The following is a 15,652-nucleotide window of genomic DNA, read 5'->3' as shown; positions in this document are numbered from 1 at the left end:
CACAGAAAGTTCCATTATTTTCACTTGGTGCTTCTTAGCAATACCAGCCACATCACCACTCCTTTTCGCTTGCTTACAGACATCCTGGGCTTGAAATGAAAATATTGTACTACTATACTCATCTCACACGCTAGTAAAGTAATGCTCAAAATTCTCCAAGCCAGGCTTCAGCAATACGTGAACCATGAACTTCCAGATGTTCAAGCTGGTTTTAGAAAAGGCAGAGGAACAAGAGATCAAATTGCCAACATCCGCTGGATCATCGAAAAAGCAAGAGTTCCAGAAAAACATCTATTTCTGCTTTATTGACTATGCCAAAGGCTTTGACTGTGGATCACAGTAAACTGTGGGAAATTCTGAAAGAGATGGGAATACCAGACCACCTGACCTGCCTCTTGAGAAACCTGTATGCAGGTCAGGAAACAACAGTTAGAACTGGACATGGAACAACAGACTGGTTCCAAATAGGAAAAGGAGTACGTCAAGGCTGTATATTGTCACCCTGCTTATTTAACTTCTATGCAGAGTACATCATGAGAAACGCTGGACTGGAAGAAGCACAAGCTGGAATCAAGATTGCCCGGAGAAATCTCAATAACCTCAGATATGCAGATGACACCACCCTTATGGCAGAAAGTGAAGAGGAACTAAGAAGCCTCTTGATGAAAGTGAGAGAGGAGAGTGAAAAAGTTGGCTTAAAGCTCAGCATTCAGAAAACGAAGATCATGGCATCTGATCCCATCACTTCATGGGAAATAGATGGGGAAACAGTGGAAACAGTGTCAGACTTTATTTTTGGGGCTCCAAAATCACTGCAGATGGTGACTGCATCCATGAAATTAAAAGACGCTTACTCCTTGGAAGGAAAGTCATGACCAATCTAGATAGCATATTGAAAAGCAGAGATATTACTTTGCCAACAAAGGTCCGTCTAGTCAAGGCTATGGTTTTTCCAGTGGTCATGTATGGATGTGAGAGTTGGACTGTGAAGAAAGCCGAGCGCCGAAGAATTGATGCTTTTGAACTGTGGTGTTGGAGAAGACTCTTGAGAGTCCCTTGGACTGCAAGGAGATCCAACCAGACCATCCTAAAGGAGACCAGTTTTGGGTGTTCATTGGAAGGACTAATGCTGAGGCTGAAATTCCAATACTTTGGCCACCTCATGTGAAGAGTTGACTCAATGGGAAAGACTCTGATGCTGGGAGGGATTGGGGGCAGGAGAAGGGGATGACAGAGGAGATGGCTGGATGGCACACCGACTCGATGGACATGAGTTTGAGTGAACTCCAGAAGTTGGTGATGGACAGGGAGGCCTGGCGTGCTGCGATTCATGGGGTCGCAAAGAGTTGGACATGACTTAGCGACTGAACTGAACTGAACTGATTTTTTTAAAGTCTTTATTGAATCTGCTATAACATTGCTTCTCTTTTACATTTTGTTTTTTTTTTTCACCACGAGGCATGTTGGATTTTAGCTCCCTGAGTAGGGATCAAACCCAAACCCCTTGCATTGGAAGATGAAGTCTTAAGCACTGGACTACCAGGGAAGTTCCAGGTTTACATCTTTGAAAGTTTGCAATTTGAAGGTTTATATGTAGGGAACTTATTATATATTTGTTTTTCAAATGCAACTCTAAAGACAACCATCCAATCCCACCCAGCTTATCAGCTCTAAAGTGAAAAGTGAAAGAAAAGTGAAAGTGTTAGTTGCTTAGTTGTGTCTGACTCTCTGAAACCCCATGCCTCTAGCCCATCAGGCTCCTCTGTCCATGGAATTCTCCAGGCAAGAATACTGGAATAGGTAGCCATTCCCTTTTATAGGGGATTTTCCCGATCCGGGGATTGAACCCAGGTCTCCTGCATTGCAGATGGATTCTTTACTATCTGAGCCACGAGGGAGGCCCCACCTCCCCTTAATAAAAAATCTGAAACTATTTTCCTTGTCAATCACAGTATTTAACAACTCCCAAACACTAAAATGCCTTTAGACCTTCTTGAGATAGGGTAATGTTTTTAGATGAGAAGGATTACTATGTAACAGATACTTAACTTTGAGGAAAGAATATTTTTTAAAAGATCAAAGCCTTCCTTAACATTTGAATTAATATGTACTTTTAAAATATGATAGATGATAAATGTATATTTATTATATGATATATTACCATATGATAATGTAATAAATGATAAATATAAATGATAGCACACTTAGAATGGAGAAATAGACAAGTATGTATGAGACTTTATTCTGTATGGTATGCAATAGCACAAGGGTTCTTGGTTGTAACCAGCTCCATGGTTGTCAGAAGTTTGGGGCCCAAACATTGCGAACCACTAAATCAAAATGTCCGACCTCAGGACATCAACTCAGGAGTGGATATCACATAGTACAAGCATGTTGGAGGTGTGTATCAAGTCTGCTAGGGTTGCCATGACAATATACCATGGACTGGGTGGCTTAAACAACAAATTCATTTTCTCAACAGTTCTGGAGGCTGGAAAACCAAAATCAAGGTGCTAGCACAGTTAGTGTTACTGAACCAGGTCCATCTGCCCAATGTGCAGCAAGCAAAATACTGAAACGCCAAGGTTTACAGTCAAAGTTTATACATAAGACAGCCAAGTGAAGAGATGGGGGAACAAATCTCAGATCTGCCTCCCTGAAGGCAGAAGGACTGGAGTGCTTATGGGATAAGTAGGATGGTCTAAAAAGTGAGCAGGACACTGCAGAGCCCTCCTGAGTACAAAAGCTCTTCCATGTCCCCCATTTCTCATTTGTAGGAAAAAGGTTTCAGCCTTCTAGATCTTCCCTGAGTTCCAAAGGGCAGATTCAAGCAATTACCTATTACAGAAATGAGGGAATGAAGAAACAAAGGAAAAGCAGTTAAATAGAAAAGTAATGACAAGAGTGCAGCAATATAAGAATCTCTTCCTCAAGAGATACACATAACAATCCAATACATATCTTGAGTTGTTTTTATAGGAACTAAGTCTCCCCACCCAGGTGGAGGATGGTGACTTCATGTGGAGCACAAGATTCCTGGAATATAACCCATTACTTCACCATCCCCCCATCAGAAGAAAGCTATGCCCTCTGCAGCCCTCACCCAAAAGTTGGCTTTAAAAACTGTTCCCTAAAACCCCTTATCAGAGAGTTTGGGTCTTTTGAGCATGAGCTGCCCATACCCCATGTTTGGCACCTGCAATAAAAGCTGTACTTTTCATCATTCTGAAAGTGAAAGTGAAAGTCGCTCAGTCATGTCCAACTTTTGCGACCCCATGGACTATACAGTTCATGGAATTCTCCAGGCCAGAATACTGGAGTAGGTAGCTGTTTCCTTCTCCAGGGGATCTTCCCAACCCAGGGATTGAACCCAGGTCTCCTGCATTGCAGGTGGATTCTTTACCAGCTGAGCTACCAGGGAAGCCCTTTCATCACTACAACCAGGTGTTAATAAATTGGTTTTGCTGCACAGGAGGTAAGTGGACCCAAGTTCAGTTTGGTAACAGTTATGGGATAAAAGTAGCTGGAGGTAGGGGGAAAGGTGACATAATAAATATTCTGCACAGGTGCTTCTGGGTCACATACAAAGACTTTATTAGAATATTAAGAATTGCAGTTCAGGAGACACAGATTTAGGTGAAAACCAAAAGAGTGCTCAGAAGAAGAAAATGAATCAGGCTTACATGGCAAAAATCACAAGGTTGTTAGAGTTTTGTGTTTGGGTGAGAATTGTCATTGACTCTGACATAAAGAAGCATTTGTTATTAAGGAATAGGCTGCCACGAGTTGTTTTGGGGTAAGGTCAATAAGTATCTTGCATTTCTGGCAGATGTTCTGGATGCCTGTGTTAAGATAGCAATGGTCAAAAGTTCAGTTTCCCTCCAGGCTGAGATATGCACAAGTCCTGTTTCCTCAATGGCCTTTCAGCTCCATCTTAGTGACCTCTCTTAGCAATGCCTACTCCATTTTGACTTTTCTTTCACATTTCCCCCCTTTTGATCAAGATCTTTCTTTGGGAGGCATCAATGATCAACCATCTGGTTATTTGACATCAGCATCAACTTCCCCTGTGCTGGGAAGGCTCTTCCCAGAAAGTCATGTCACACAGAGGAAGGAAAATGGTGTCTATGTGAAAGATATGGTTTTAGAAGGTTTATGGCCATATTTGAGCAACAAGGAGTAATCTAGGAAGTGAGACTTCAGAGGCACTCAAAATAATAAAAGTTCAAAAACCTTTATTAAGAAGAATCTTATTGGAGTGGTCAGTCATCTCCAGATGTCTAGCTATCATTATTCCTTTTAGTATTTCTCCAAGACCTGGTATTAGGTCATTCATAGCAATTATTTATTTTTTCATATGACTTATTAATTGTATGACATTCAGCAGTTCTCAACCTTTTTAGCACCAGGGACCAGTTTTGTGATTATTCAAGTGCATTACACTTGTGCACTTTATTATTATTATTATTATTACATCAGCTCCACCTCAAATCATCAGGCATTAGATCCTGGAGGCTAGAGACTCCTGCATTAGATGGTCCATGTGGTCTGGAATCTTGGGAAAGCCGTTCACAACAGATTTCATCTGCTTCATTATCCTGACCTTTGTCTGATTAACTTTGCTTTCAGGTCTGTAGACTTGTTGTGACATCCAGGAAGGAGACGGTTCCTTCTTTAAATGAGAAACAGGAATCTATGAGTCAACGTCCTTAGGTTTAACAGCACAAATTTAGTTAAAAATACCTGTAAAGGTCCCCTCCAACAAGGTTGGAAGACGTCACTGTTAAGGTGTCATTTCCAGTAGATACAGTCACCAGTCTGTTTTTTCCTGAAGGGGTGGATCTGAGATTAAGCAAAACGAAAGTCAGTGCTTTGGACCACAGAAGCTTAAATGATTAGTCATCATAAATGTGCTGTGGTAGGTAGAGTGCAAAGACAAAAAAAAAAATTTAGTTTGCCAGGAAGCCAGGAAGTACCAAGCAGTTGTTTTGGTTTTCCTGTAGCCTCCACTGTTAATTTAATTTACATCCAGTGTTTACCCATCTTAATTTCTCTGATTCAGGAGCAGTCTGTTGCCATGTTACAAGATATCAGGATAGGAAAAGTCTGACAATGAGAGGTCAATTCTTCTGAAGAAGCAGAATGGATTTCATCTACAAATGCCACAATATTTACATATTCTGTTGCTGCTGCCTTTGCATGAAAGTCAGCTAGGACTTTCCCCTTATACTCAGTCCTTTTAGTGTGAGCTTCTATTTGATGACAGACAACATTTTATGTCAGGACATATCAGACTTCTAGGAATTTCACACAATTTCTTGAACACCTAAAACACATACCCACATAGACACAACATAAAGAAGGCTAAACATTACTTATTTGACAATTCTTCCCCTACAATTTAAACATATCGAGTGCATCTAATTAGTTTAATATCTCTTCCTTTACAATGAGAGAGAATAAATCTTTGAGATCTCTGAAATATCTCTTATCTCAAGTTAGTTCTAAGTCAAAAAGAATTCATTTGGAATTTGATTTGGGGAAGTTTGTCAAAAATATCCAAAGTTTTAAAATAGTCAAATAGGATCATACATCACTGTGAAACAATGCTTAGTTATTCATTTAACCAAGATAACAAAGAATTCACAGGCAAATAGGGAAGGTTGGGCTTCTCAGAGGGCTCAGAGGTGAAGAGTCCACCTGCAGTGCAAAAGAACACCTGCAATGCAGGAGACCTGAGTTGGATCCCTACATCTGGAAAATCCCCTGGAGAAGGAAATGACAACCCACTCCAGTATTCTTGCCTGGAGAATCCCATGGATAGTGGAACCTGGCAGGCTACAGTCCATGGGGTCGCAAAGAGTCAGACATCACTGAGCGACTGAACCACCACCACAGTTCTGAGCAAATCTTAGTTATCAAGAGGACTTGTATTACTTAAGTTATCATATGATAAAGACATGATTATTTTGATAAGATACAAGATGTTTGTTTTTTTCCCTAGGCATATTACTTAACGGTAAAGAAAAATCTTCCTTATTTCTTATCAAGAGCAGACAGATAGGAAAAAAATCAAAAACAAAAAACTGTCCTTTTAACAGAGGGAGAAAGCCAAACATATTACTTAAAGTTAAACAAAAACCTTTCATAATTTCTTATTTGAAGACCAGACCATTAGGGAAAAAAAAAAATTATTTGTCCTTTAAACATAGAAAAACAAATTCCAGTTTTGTACCAGTTTACTTTTGATATTAAAATTCATTTAATTAAATTCATTTCAATCATTTCTAGTCTTAACCAGGCATGAAAGTCCTTTCTAAAGATTCCTTCTTCATAAACTTTCTTTTACGGAAAACAGACATCCTACTTTCCTCATATATGGAGATGTTTTTACTTATTTGTCTATTTATTTAGCTTTAATCACATATATTAGAATTTTTAAAAAATCCTTCAGCTCAATTGCTCAGTCGTGTCCAACTCTTTGTGACCCCATGGACTGCAGCATGCTAGGCCTCCCTGTCCATCACCAACTCCCGGAGCTTGCTCAAACTCATGTCCTTTGAGTCGGTGATGCCATCCAACCATCTCATCCTCTATCATCCCCTTGTCCTCCTGCCTTCAATCTTTCCCAGCATCAGGGTCTTTTCCAATGAGTCAGTTCTTCACATCAGGTGGCCAAAGTATTGGAGCTTCAGCTTCAGCATCAGTCCTTCCAATGAATATTCAGGACTGATTTCCTCTAGGATTGACTGGTTGGATCTCCTTGCAGTCCAAGGGACTCTCAAGAGTCTTCTCCAACACCAACTTAAAAATCCTTCTTAAGATTTTTAACTTCCCCACTTAAAAATCCTGAGAAAACTTTAATTTGAAAATTAATAAGAACTAAATAGCAATTATGACCTATGTTTTACATTGGCATTCTGTATATTGGCAACCTTATAAATAATTTTTATCATTTCTAGAAACATGCTTTCTCATAGAAAATTTCTCAGACTGGCATCAAATACTTTAGTTTCTCTGTAAAAAGAAGTCTATGTTCAGTAATTAATTCAATATCATCTTATTTGGAAATAGATATTCAATGAATTTAACTTAAAATTTAACTTATTACTTAATTTAGTAAAACTCTAAAGGTGTAAGTTACCAGTGAGATTTGAGAACCATTTTATTTATTTAAAATATTTATTTGGTTGCCTGGGGCCTTAGTTGCGGCACATGGGATCTTTACTTTCTGGTATGCAGGATCTTTAGCTGTGGCATGTGGGATATGGTTCCCTAACCAAGGATTGAACCCAGGCCCCGTGCTTTGGGAGCACAGAGTCTTAGCCACTGGACCACCAGGGAAGTCCCCCTGGGAAACTATTTTAAGTAATTGTTCAGTGCGTAAGTCATAGCCAACTCTTTGTGACCCCATGGATTTTAAGCAGATATATCATTGCTAAAAAGTTTGCCTAAAAACTCAACTTACTTACATTTAATTCATTTGTTCTTAACAACCATGTTTAGATCTCCTATTAAAATACTTCACTAGACATTAGATAACATCAGTCATCCTAAGTTATTTTTCTGACTGACAAATTTTGTAACAGAGATAACATGAGCTTATTTGACTTTTAGTAAACCTAAGTAGAATAAAATGTTATACTTGAGATTTTCCTGGTGATCAGGGGTTACGAATCCACCTGCCAATGCAGGAGACATGGGTTCAATCCCTAGTCTGAGATGATTCCACATCTCCAGGGGTAACTAAGTCTATGTACCACAACTGCTGAGCCAGAGTGCTCTAGAGCCCATGAGCTACAACTGCTGAAGCTCACACGCCCTAGGGCCCGTGTTCACCACAACTAAAGAAAGATTGTGCACAGCAACAAAGACCCAGCACAGCCAGAAATTAATAATAAATAAATAAACTTATTTTTTAAAAACTCCTTAAAAAGTGTTATACTTAATGTTGGCAATGCTAACGGAATGTCTGTATTAAACCAACAAACTTAAACTAGCTTTTATTTCCTAAAGATTCACCCTAGATCACGTGAACTTGAAAAACATTTGGGTTAGGTTCTATTACATTTTTGCAAATAGACTTAATTTATATAATGCTTCTTCGTGTTAAGCCAATGCAATAGAACTCTTTTACAGATTAATTTTAGCAGCACTATCCAAAGGTAGGAAAAATACCACATATTCCCAATATATTTATATATAGACACATATGAACATGGTCTTCCCTAATAGCTCAGATAGTAAAGCATCCGCTTACAATGCAGGAGACCCAAGTTTGATCCCTAGGTCGGAAAGATCCCCTGGAAAAGGAAATGGCAACCCACTCCAGTATCTTTGCCTGGACAGTCCATGGACAGAGGAGCCTGGTGGGCTACAGTCCATGGGGTCGCAAAGAGTTGGACACGACTGAGCAACTAACACACACGCATGAACATACAGACAGATGCAAACAGAGGCCTTAAAGTTTTTGTTTTAAAACTTTTCTTAAACTGGATTTCTAGGCAAAGGCGCTTCTAGAGCAGCTTGTATTTTTATTTATTTATCTTTAGCAATTTATTTATTCACTTATTTTTATTTTTGGTTCCCGGGCCTGCCTTCCTTGCTGCTTTCAGGTTTTCTCTAGTTGCAGCGAGCGGAGGCTACTCTTCGTTGTGGTGCATGGGCTTGTCATTGCGGTGGTTTCTTTTGTTGCAGGGTATGGGTTCTAAGGCGTGTGGGCTTTACTAGGTGTAGCACGTGGGCTCAGTAGTTGTGGCACATAGGCTTACTTGCTCTGAGACATGTGGAATCTTCCCAGGTCACTTATCGAATCCGTCTCCTGCATTGGCAGGCTGATTCTTATCCACTGCACCACCAGGGAAGTCCAGCAGCTGTATATTTAAAAGTCTTCTTCTCTCCCTTTCCCCTCCTTTTTTTTTTTTTTTTCAATTTTAGGAATTGGAGGGAAGTGGTCTAGATAAGAGTTCCCAGAGAGGTTACAAGCCTTTGAGATAAACATGGGAGATGTGGGGAATGATGAAAAGGAATGGGTGAAATATGAACTGCCTCTAGAACTACATTTCCACTTTCACAAAGATTCATAAGGTATAACTTACTGTAAATAACACCATAGGCTGATCCACCCATCCAACTACTTTATCCTCAGTTTGCTTCTTTATATTAGGGAGATTTCTAACTGAGATGTAAACAAAAAAAAAATTATGTTTTGCCCAGGCAACATTGTTGGTTAGCTTTGTCACGTCACTATTAATAGGACATGCTAAAGGGCATGCTAAAGAGCATGTCCAATTAATAGTGCTTGAAAGGTGGATTTACATGCCTTAGTCCAGAGGATATATGTAATGGTGTGGTGCCATCCTCATTGGACCTGGCTTTAAAATGGGCTGCCATTACAGGATGGGCAGTATGGATGGTCTTCTGCTGGGGATCAAGCTCAGTGTTACAAAAAAATAAGGAAGTTCAGAAAGAGATGGATAGCAGTGAGGAGAGCTTTATGACAGATATTCAGAGGGACAGAAAAAAAGGAGATTTGGAAAGAGAGAGTTCTCAGAAGCCTCAGAGGATTTTTCTAGCTTGGAAATCTTTTGAGATAATTGTGAGTTAGTTTCTCAGGGGGAAGCAATAGTAGCAGATTCATTAATTATGATTGGAGGCCTCAAAATATGAATTGAAATACGCTTCACATTCTCTTTGTTTTGTACTATAGCTTTTCTCCAGTTGACCACACAGATAAACTAATTTTGAAATTCTCAACAAGCCAAAAGTAGACCAACAGAGTTTCAAGTCATTGCAGGCGATTTTAGTCCAACGCAAAAGAAATTTACAAGAGGAAGGCCCATAAGGTGTTTTGGTTTTTTTTTTGGCCCATAAGTTTTAAACATTAATTGATCTGGAGTTCTGAACAGTAGCAGTGCCTTTAGAAACCTAATTCCCCACAACTGAGTACTCACCAAGATGAACCATTCCCTTTCCAGATAAAGCCAGCCATAGAGGACCCCCAAATAAAGGCTCAGAACCTTGACTGTACTGGGAGGTTTGAAACTGAGAGGACTTACCCCTAAAGACGCAAGATCACTGAGGAGATGACTGAGTACAAAGTTGAATATAAGTTGAAATACAAGAGGAGGTTGGCTGTAAGCAATGAGTTTAAAAGGATTCATGAACTATGTTTACTCAGGAGCAACCCACTGAAGTCTGGCCACTCCCTCAAATGTTCTTTGAGCATCCTAACTCCCAAAAACATGGTCACTCCACCCAAACACTGAGGCACTCCTAGGAAGTCACCATAAGTGAAACTCTATAGAGTTGGCCACTCCCTGTGACTGCCTAAAAGCCATAGAACTTGTACCCAGCTCAAGTTACAGAACAGAACAGTGTTTTTCAAGGCTATGCGTGTGTGCTAAGTTGCTTCAGTCGTGTCTGACTCTGTGAACCTATGAACTGTAGCCCGCCAGGCTCCTCGGTCCATGGGGATTCTCCAGGCAAGAATACTGGAGTGGGTTGCCATGCCCTTCTCCAGGGGATCTTCCTGACCCAGGGATCAAATCTCTGTCTCTTATGTCTCCTGCACTGGTGGCAGGCAGGTTTTTTACCACTAGCATCACCTGGCTGATCTAGGTTCAAATCTCAAAGCACTTAACACATAGGTGTGGCCTTTGGCAAGTCATTTCACCTCCCTGGGCTTCATTTCCAAATTTATTAAATAACACCAAGAATCTTTGTCCAGAACCAAGTCTCTTCTTCCTGATACTAGACCTTGCCCTCCAACCCAAGGGGTAACGTACATCCTGATTGGGTCAATCATTTCAAAACACAACTGGTCCAGGAATGAAAGCAATCCAGACTTATTGAAGTCATTCCCTTACATTTGAACAGAGGAACAGAGGCTTTCTTTTATTTCTAGATATGAAGCCATAAAGATGGGACCTCAAAGCCACTTGCAGCTGGTAGCCCTCATGTTTCCACATGATTTGCACCCTCCTTGACTTAATCTCTTAGTACTTACCCTTTGCTCACTTTTCCCATCCACATTGGCCTCTTTTCTATTTCTTTTCTTTTTTTTTTTTTTGGAGGGAGCATCAGGAGAATTTAATAAAAACTGGGGTGAAGTCAAGCAGTTGGGTCAGGAGAGGCAGCCACCTGCTCAGGAGGATATGCCTCAAAGTACTGATCTAGCAGGGCCTCCACCTCTGCTTCCTCCGTAGTCCCACACCTGGAACCTGGAGCCATCGGCTGCTCCCTGGATCATGGCTGAGAGCACTCGGCCAGACTTTGGGCGAAACAGGCACAGGACTGGTTTGTGGAGGGCCACAGCCCGGCCCAGCTCATAGCCTACCCCCAGAGAGGGCTGGGTCACTTCTGCCACGACCACATCTGCCTGCTGCAGCCAGGCCAGGTCCCGATCATGGATGAACTTGTCGCCTCCAGCAGCCTCTTCCCTGCTCTTGTCCAGCTCGGCGGCCGCCACATGCTCGGTGAGCACCACCCCGAAGCTCCGGAGGCGAGACACGATGAGCACGTACAGTTCCCGGTCCTCTCGTCCGCCGCGGATACTCCCGCAGAAGTACAGGGAGAGAAGACCCGGCTCCCCGCGCACCAGGATTCCAGCCGCCGCTGCCATCCCGGCCGACGCAGGCCCCTCTCTTTGCTGTTTCTTAACACCCAGCATGCTCCTGCTTCAAAAGCCTTTGCACTTGGTGTTCTCTTTGTCTGGAATGCTTTTCCTCCAGACACCTACCTGCATGGTTGAAGGGTTGAATCCTTCCTCTCCTTCCTGTTTCCTTAAATTTCAAGTTCTCAAAAGGCCTATTATATCCCCACTACTCAAAACTGTGACTCTATCCTCCTCCTCTACTCCTCTTAAAAAAAAGTTTTTCCAAAGTACCTTCTTCTAACTTTATTCTTGTTAATTAGACTATTATTCATTGCCAGTCTCCCACAGCTAGAATGTTTCACTGGGGCAGGGGTTTTTGTTTCTTTGGTTCATTGTTGTGTCCCAGGTGCCAAACAAATTAGTATGTACCCAGTAAATATTAATATTGATGGAATGAATGAATGAACATATTTATAACCAAAGAAGATCAGCTAGTATAATACCTATCTAATGACATTGTTATAAGGATTGGAAATTATGGATAGAAAGTAAAGCACAAATAGACTATCTGATTCATAGTAGGTACTTAAATATGTTCAGTTCAGTTCAGTTCAGTCGCTCAGTCGTGTCCAACTCTTTGTGACCCCATGAATCACAGCACGCCAGGCCTCCCTGTCCATCACCAACTCCCGGAGTTCACCCAAACTCATGTGCATCGAGTCGGTGATGCCATCCAGCCATCTCATCCTCTGTCGTCCCCTTCTGCTCCTGCCCCCAATCCCTCCCAGCATCAGGGTCTTTTCAAATGAATCAACTCTTCGCATGAGGTGGCCAAAGTACTGGAGTTTCAGCCTCAGCATCAGTCCTTCCAATGAACACCCAGGACTGGTCTCCTTTAGGATGGACTGGTTGGATCTCCTTGCAGTCCAAGGGACTCTCAAGAGTCTTCTCCAACACCACAGTTCAAAAGCATCAATTCTTCGGTGCTCAGCTTTCTTCACAGTCCAACTCTCACATCCATACATGACCACAGGAAAAACCATAGCCTTGACTAGACGAACCTTTGTTTGCAAAGTAATGTCTCTGCTTTTGAATATGCTATCTAGATTGGTCATAACTTTCCTTCCAAGGAGTAAGAGTCTTTTAATTTCATGGCTGCAATCACCATCTGCAGTGATTTTGGAGCCCCCAAAAATAAAGTCTGACACTGTTTCCACTGTTTCCCCATCTGTTTCCCATGAAGTGATGGGATCAAATATGTTACTATTATCATTTTGCCAGTTCACTCTTTTTTTTTTTTTTAACAATTCCCTGACAAACATGCAGATAAGTTTCTGCATCAATGAACCAAGAAAGACTTACAAAAAAAGGAAAAAGAAAAAGACTTATGAGGCATGCAACCATGATCTGTATCTTTGGATCTGTATGTGTCTATATACACATTTTGTTTCCCAAGTTTTCCTTCTTGAGCATTATTTTTATCAGACAAAGAAATCTATATTTTTTTAAAAAAAAGAATTTTGGCTTGCTTTGGGATTTTGGCAGATGGAACAAACAAGGTCCTTGAGGAGGTTAGGTTCTGAGAGAACCAGGGAGTGGTGATAGATGGCACTGAGAACTAGCAGTGCTGGTTGAAGAGGAAGTTGTGCAGAGATGCAAAACCACAAGGTTAATAGTGCCAGGAATAAAATTGCCCAATTCAGCTGGGTGGGTGGAAGCTAGCTTGGAAGAGCAAGGAGGACTTGCTGACGGTATTCAAGGTCATTAAACAATGGGCCTTAAATTAATTGAACTTTGAATTCTTTTTTTCTAGTTCTAACTATGGTGAGATTGACATCAGAAGAGCACATGAATATTCATTTCTCTCAATAAGACCAGAGCAGAGGGCCTGTGTCTAGTAGGCATTTGTTTCCAGGTTGTGGAATGCCTGGATGAAACAGAATCACCAGGACCAAGTGGAAGTAAAGCAGCAAACTAGAAACCATCCAAGTTTTGGAGTCAGTTCTGAATCTTGAGTCTGTCACTTACCAACCATGTGACCTTGCACAAGAAACCAACCAACTTGTGTAAGATTTAGGGGCCCTATGAAGTAGATTAGGGGAAACATAATAGCTATGGCATATACCATAGTCTTTAATGAGCAAAAACAAATAGAAAATTAATTTCTCAAAAGCAACTGCTTTGAACAAACCCAACTGATTAAACTTAAAACCCTGCTTATATCACCTTCTACTGTCCAAGAAACCTTGCTGTCAGGGCAGGTTTTCCCACAAGTCTTATAAACACAAATTTTCAAACAGCCACGTTCAAGTTTAAATATATATCTTTCACATATGTTACTTGTCTCTTTGACCCCCTTGCCCTTGTGGTTTTGGTTTCCCAAGTCTTGAAAAACATTCTTTACTCAAAATATTCTGGGGTTTAAAGATATGTCTTTTGGGCCCCGGTTCTTCCGTCCTTCCGTGCAGAGGAGGGCAAGGTCACCTCTCTATACTTTCCCTCAGGGTTCTATGGGATAAGGGAGCAATTGAAAAATTTGGGTTAACTAATATAAAATAATTTTGTATCAGAATTCCCATTACCAAGCAATGTTGGCAATTGAGTAGGAGCAGGGGCTTCAGAGAAAAGCTAGATTGCCCCCTGTTTAAATTCAGGCTTCATCACTCCCTAGCTGGGTGACTTTGAGCAAATCACTTATTTCTCTGTACCTCAATTCCTTACATCTTAAAGTTATTGTGGGCTTCCCTGATATTTCAGTCAGTAAAGAATCTGCTTGCAATGCAGGAAACCCCTGTTCCATTCCTGGGTTGGGAAGATCTGCTGGAGAACAGATAAGCTACTCACTCCAGTATTCTTGGGCTTCCTTTATGGCTCAGCTGGTAAAGAATCAGCCTGCAATGTGGGAGACCTGGGTTCGATCCCTGGGTTGAGAAGATCCCCTGGAGAAGGGAAAGGCTACTCACTCCAGTATTCTGGCCTGGAAAATTCCATGGACTGTATGGTCCATGGGGTTGCAAAGAGTCAGACACACCTCAGCAACTTTCACTTCACTTCACTTAAAGGTTACTGTGATGCTTAATTAATACTTGCAAAACCCTTAGAACAGTGCCTGGCACACAATGAAGTTCTAAGTGTTTGCTAAAAATATTTGGCTCAACTGCTAGACCACTGACAGGTTCATGCTGCTTGATCATAATCTGCCTCATTCAACCTTTATCTCGTAGATGGGTCTACGGTTGGGTTGATGGGCAGGTGTATTGGCTTTAGTAGCAGTAGTAATCCTTTACAAGTAACTGGACAGATCAAGATTTATAGGTAAGTTTGGGTCCTGCTCCAGGGTGGCAAGAATGAAGGCAAGATGCTTGCCATTTTCATAGGCAGCTACCACCAGGTAGTAAAAGTCCTTGAAGATAAATTTTAATTTATCAGATTGTCCACTTCCTTTCCTCTGGGCAGGGAGTTGGGATGGAGTGAGGGGTGAGATTCTTTTGGAAAGAAGTCTGACATCTGCTGGTGTGTGGAGACTTGAAGATAGGCTAAGAGTTCATGGACAGACATCCCCAAGACCCTCTAATTGGCCAGCAATACTCCAGAACTTGTTAATGCAAGCTGACAGCTTTACATCAGGTTTTAATTCATTCCAGCATCTTCCAGTTCTGCTTCCTGCCCACTTTTCTCTTAATCAAGATGAGGGCAACCTTATGGCCTTTCAGGTTTCTTTTAAGTTTAGCGCATCTAAAAAAAAAAAAAAAAAAGTTTAGGGCATCTGAAATACGGCCAAGGGTAAACCTGGGATAGTCTGAAGTTCAGTTCACCAGAATAGCCTCTGCTCTGGACTGTAGCAGCTTGTACTGGGCACACTCTTTGCCGGTTCCCCCCCTTATTAGCACTACCCTCACTTTTCCTTCTACTCACTCGCTTTACCGTAAATACCTGGTTGCGGTTTAGGTCCATTGGGCGGTCATTGCGCCTGCGCAGGGGCTGGGGGGTTGGGGGACTGAAGTGGGCGGCCTGTCTGGCCTCAAGGCCTGAGCTGTCAGTGCGCCTGCGCGGTCG

General features: G+C 41.5%; 1 long non-coding RNA gene and 1 pseudogene across 1 annotated transcript; both read right to left on the bottom strand.

Moving 5' to 3' along the window:
- Positions 1 to 4,218: 4,218 nt before the first annotated feature.
- On the bottom strand, positions 4,219 to 15,650 carry LOC133259686 (uncharacterized). The gene is made up of 2 exons (XR_009740479.1): positions 15,530 to 15,650; positions 4,219 to 4,842 (listed from the first exon to the last, which is right to left on the bottom strand). It is a non-coding gene; the product is annotated as an uncharacterized LOC133259686 (long non-coding RNA).
- LOC133259682 (2'-deoxynucleoside 5'-phosphate N-hydrolase 1-like) lies at positions 10,875 to 11,859 on the bottom strand (annotated as a pseudogene).
- Positions 15,651 to 15,652: the final 2 nt, after the last annotated feature.

The sequence above is a fragment of the Bos javanicus genome, chromosome 13 (genome assembly GCF_032452875.1).
Source record: "Bos javanicus breed banteng chromosome 13, ARS-OSU_banteng_1.0, whole genome shotgun sequence".
Lineage (NCBI taxonomy): Eukaryota > Metazoa > Chordata > Mammalia > Artiodactyla > Bovidae > Bos > Bos javanicus.
The sequence above is the reverse complement of the archived record's forward strand: the minus strand, read 5'-3'. Positions and strand labels throughout refer to the sequence as shown.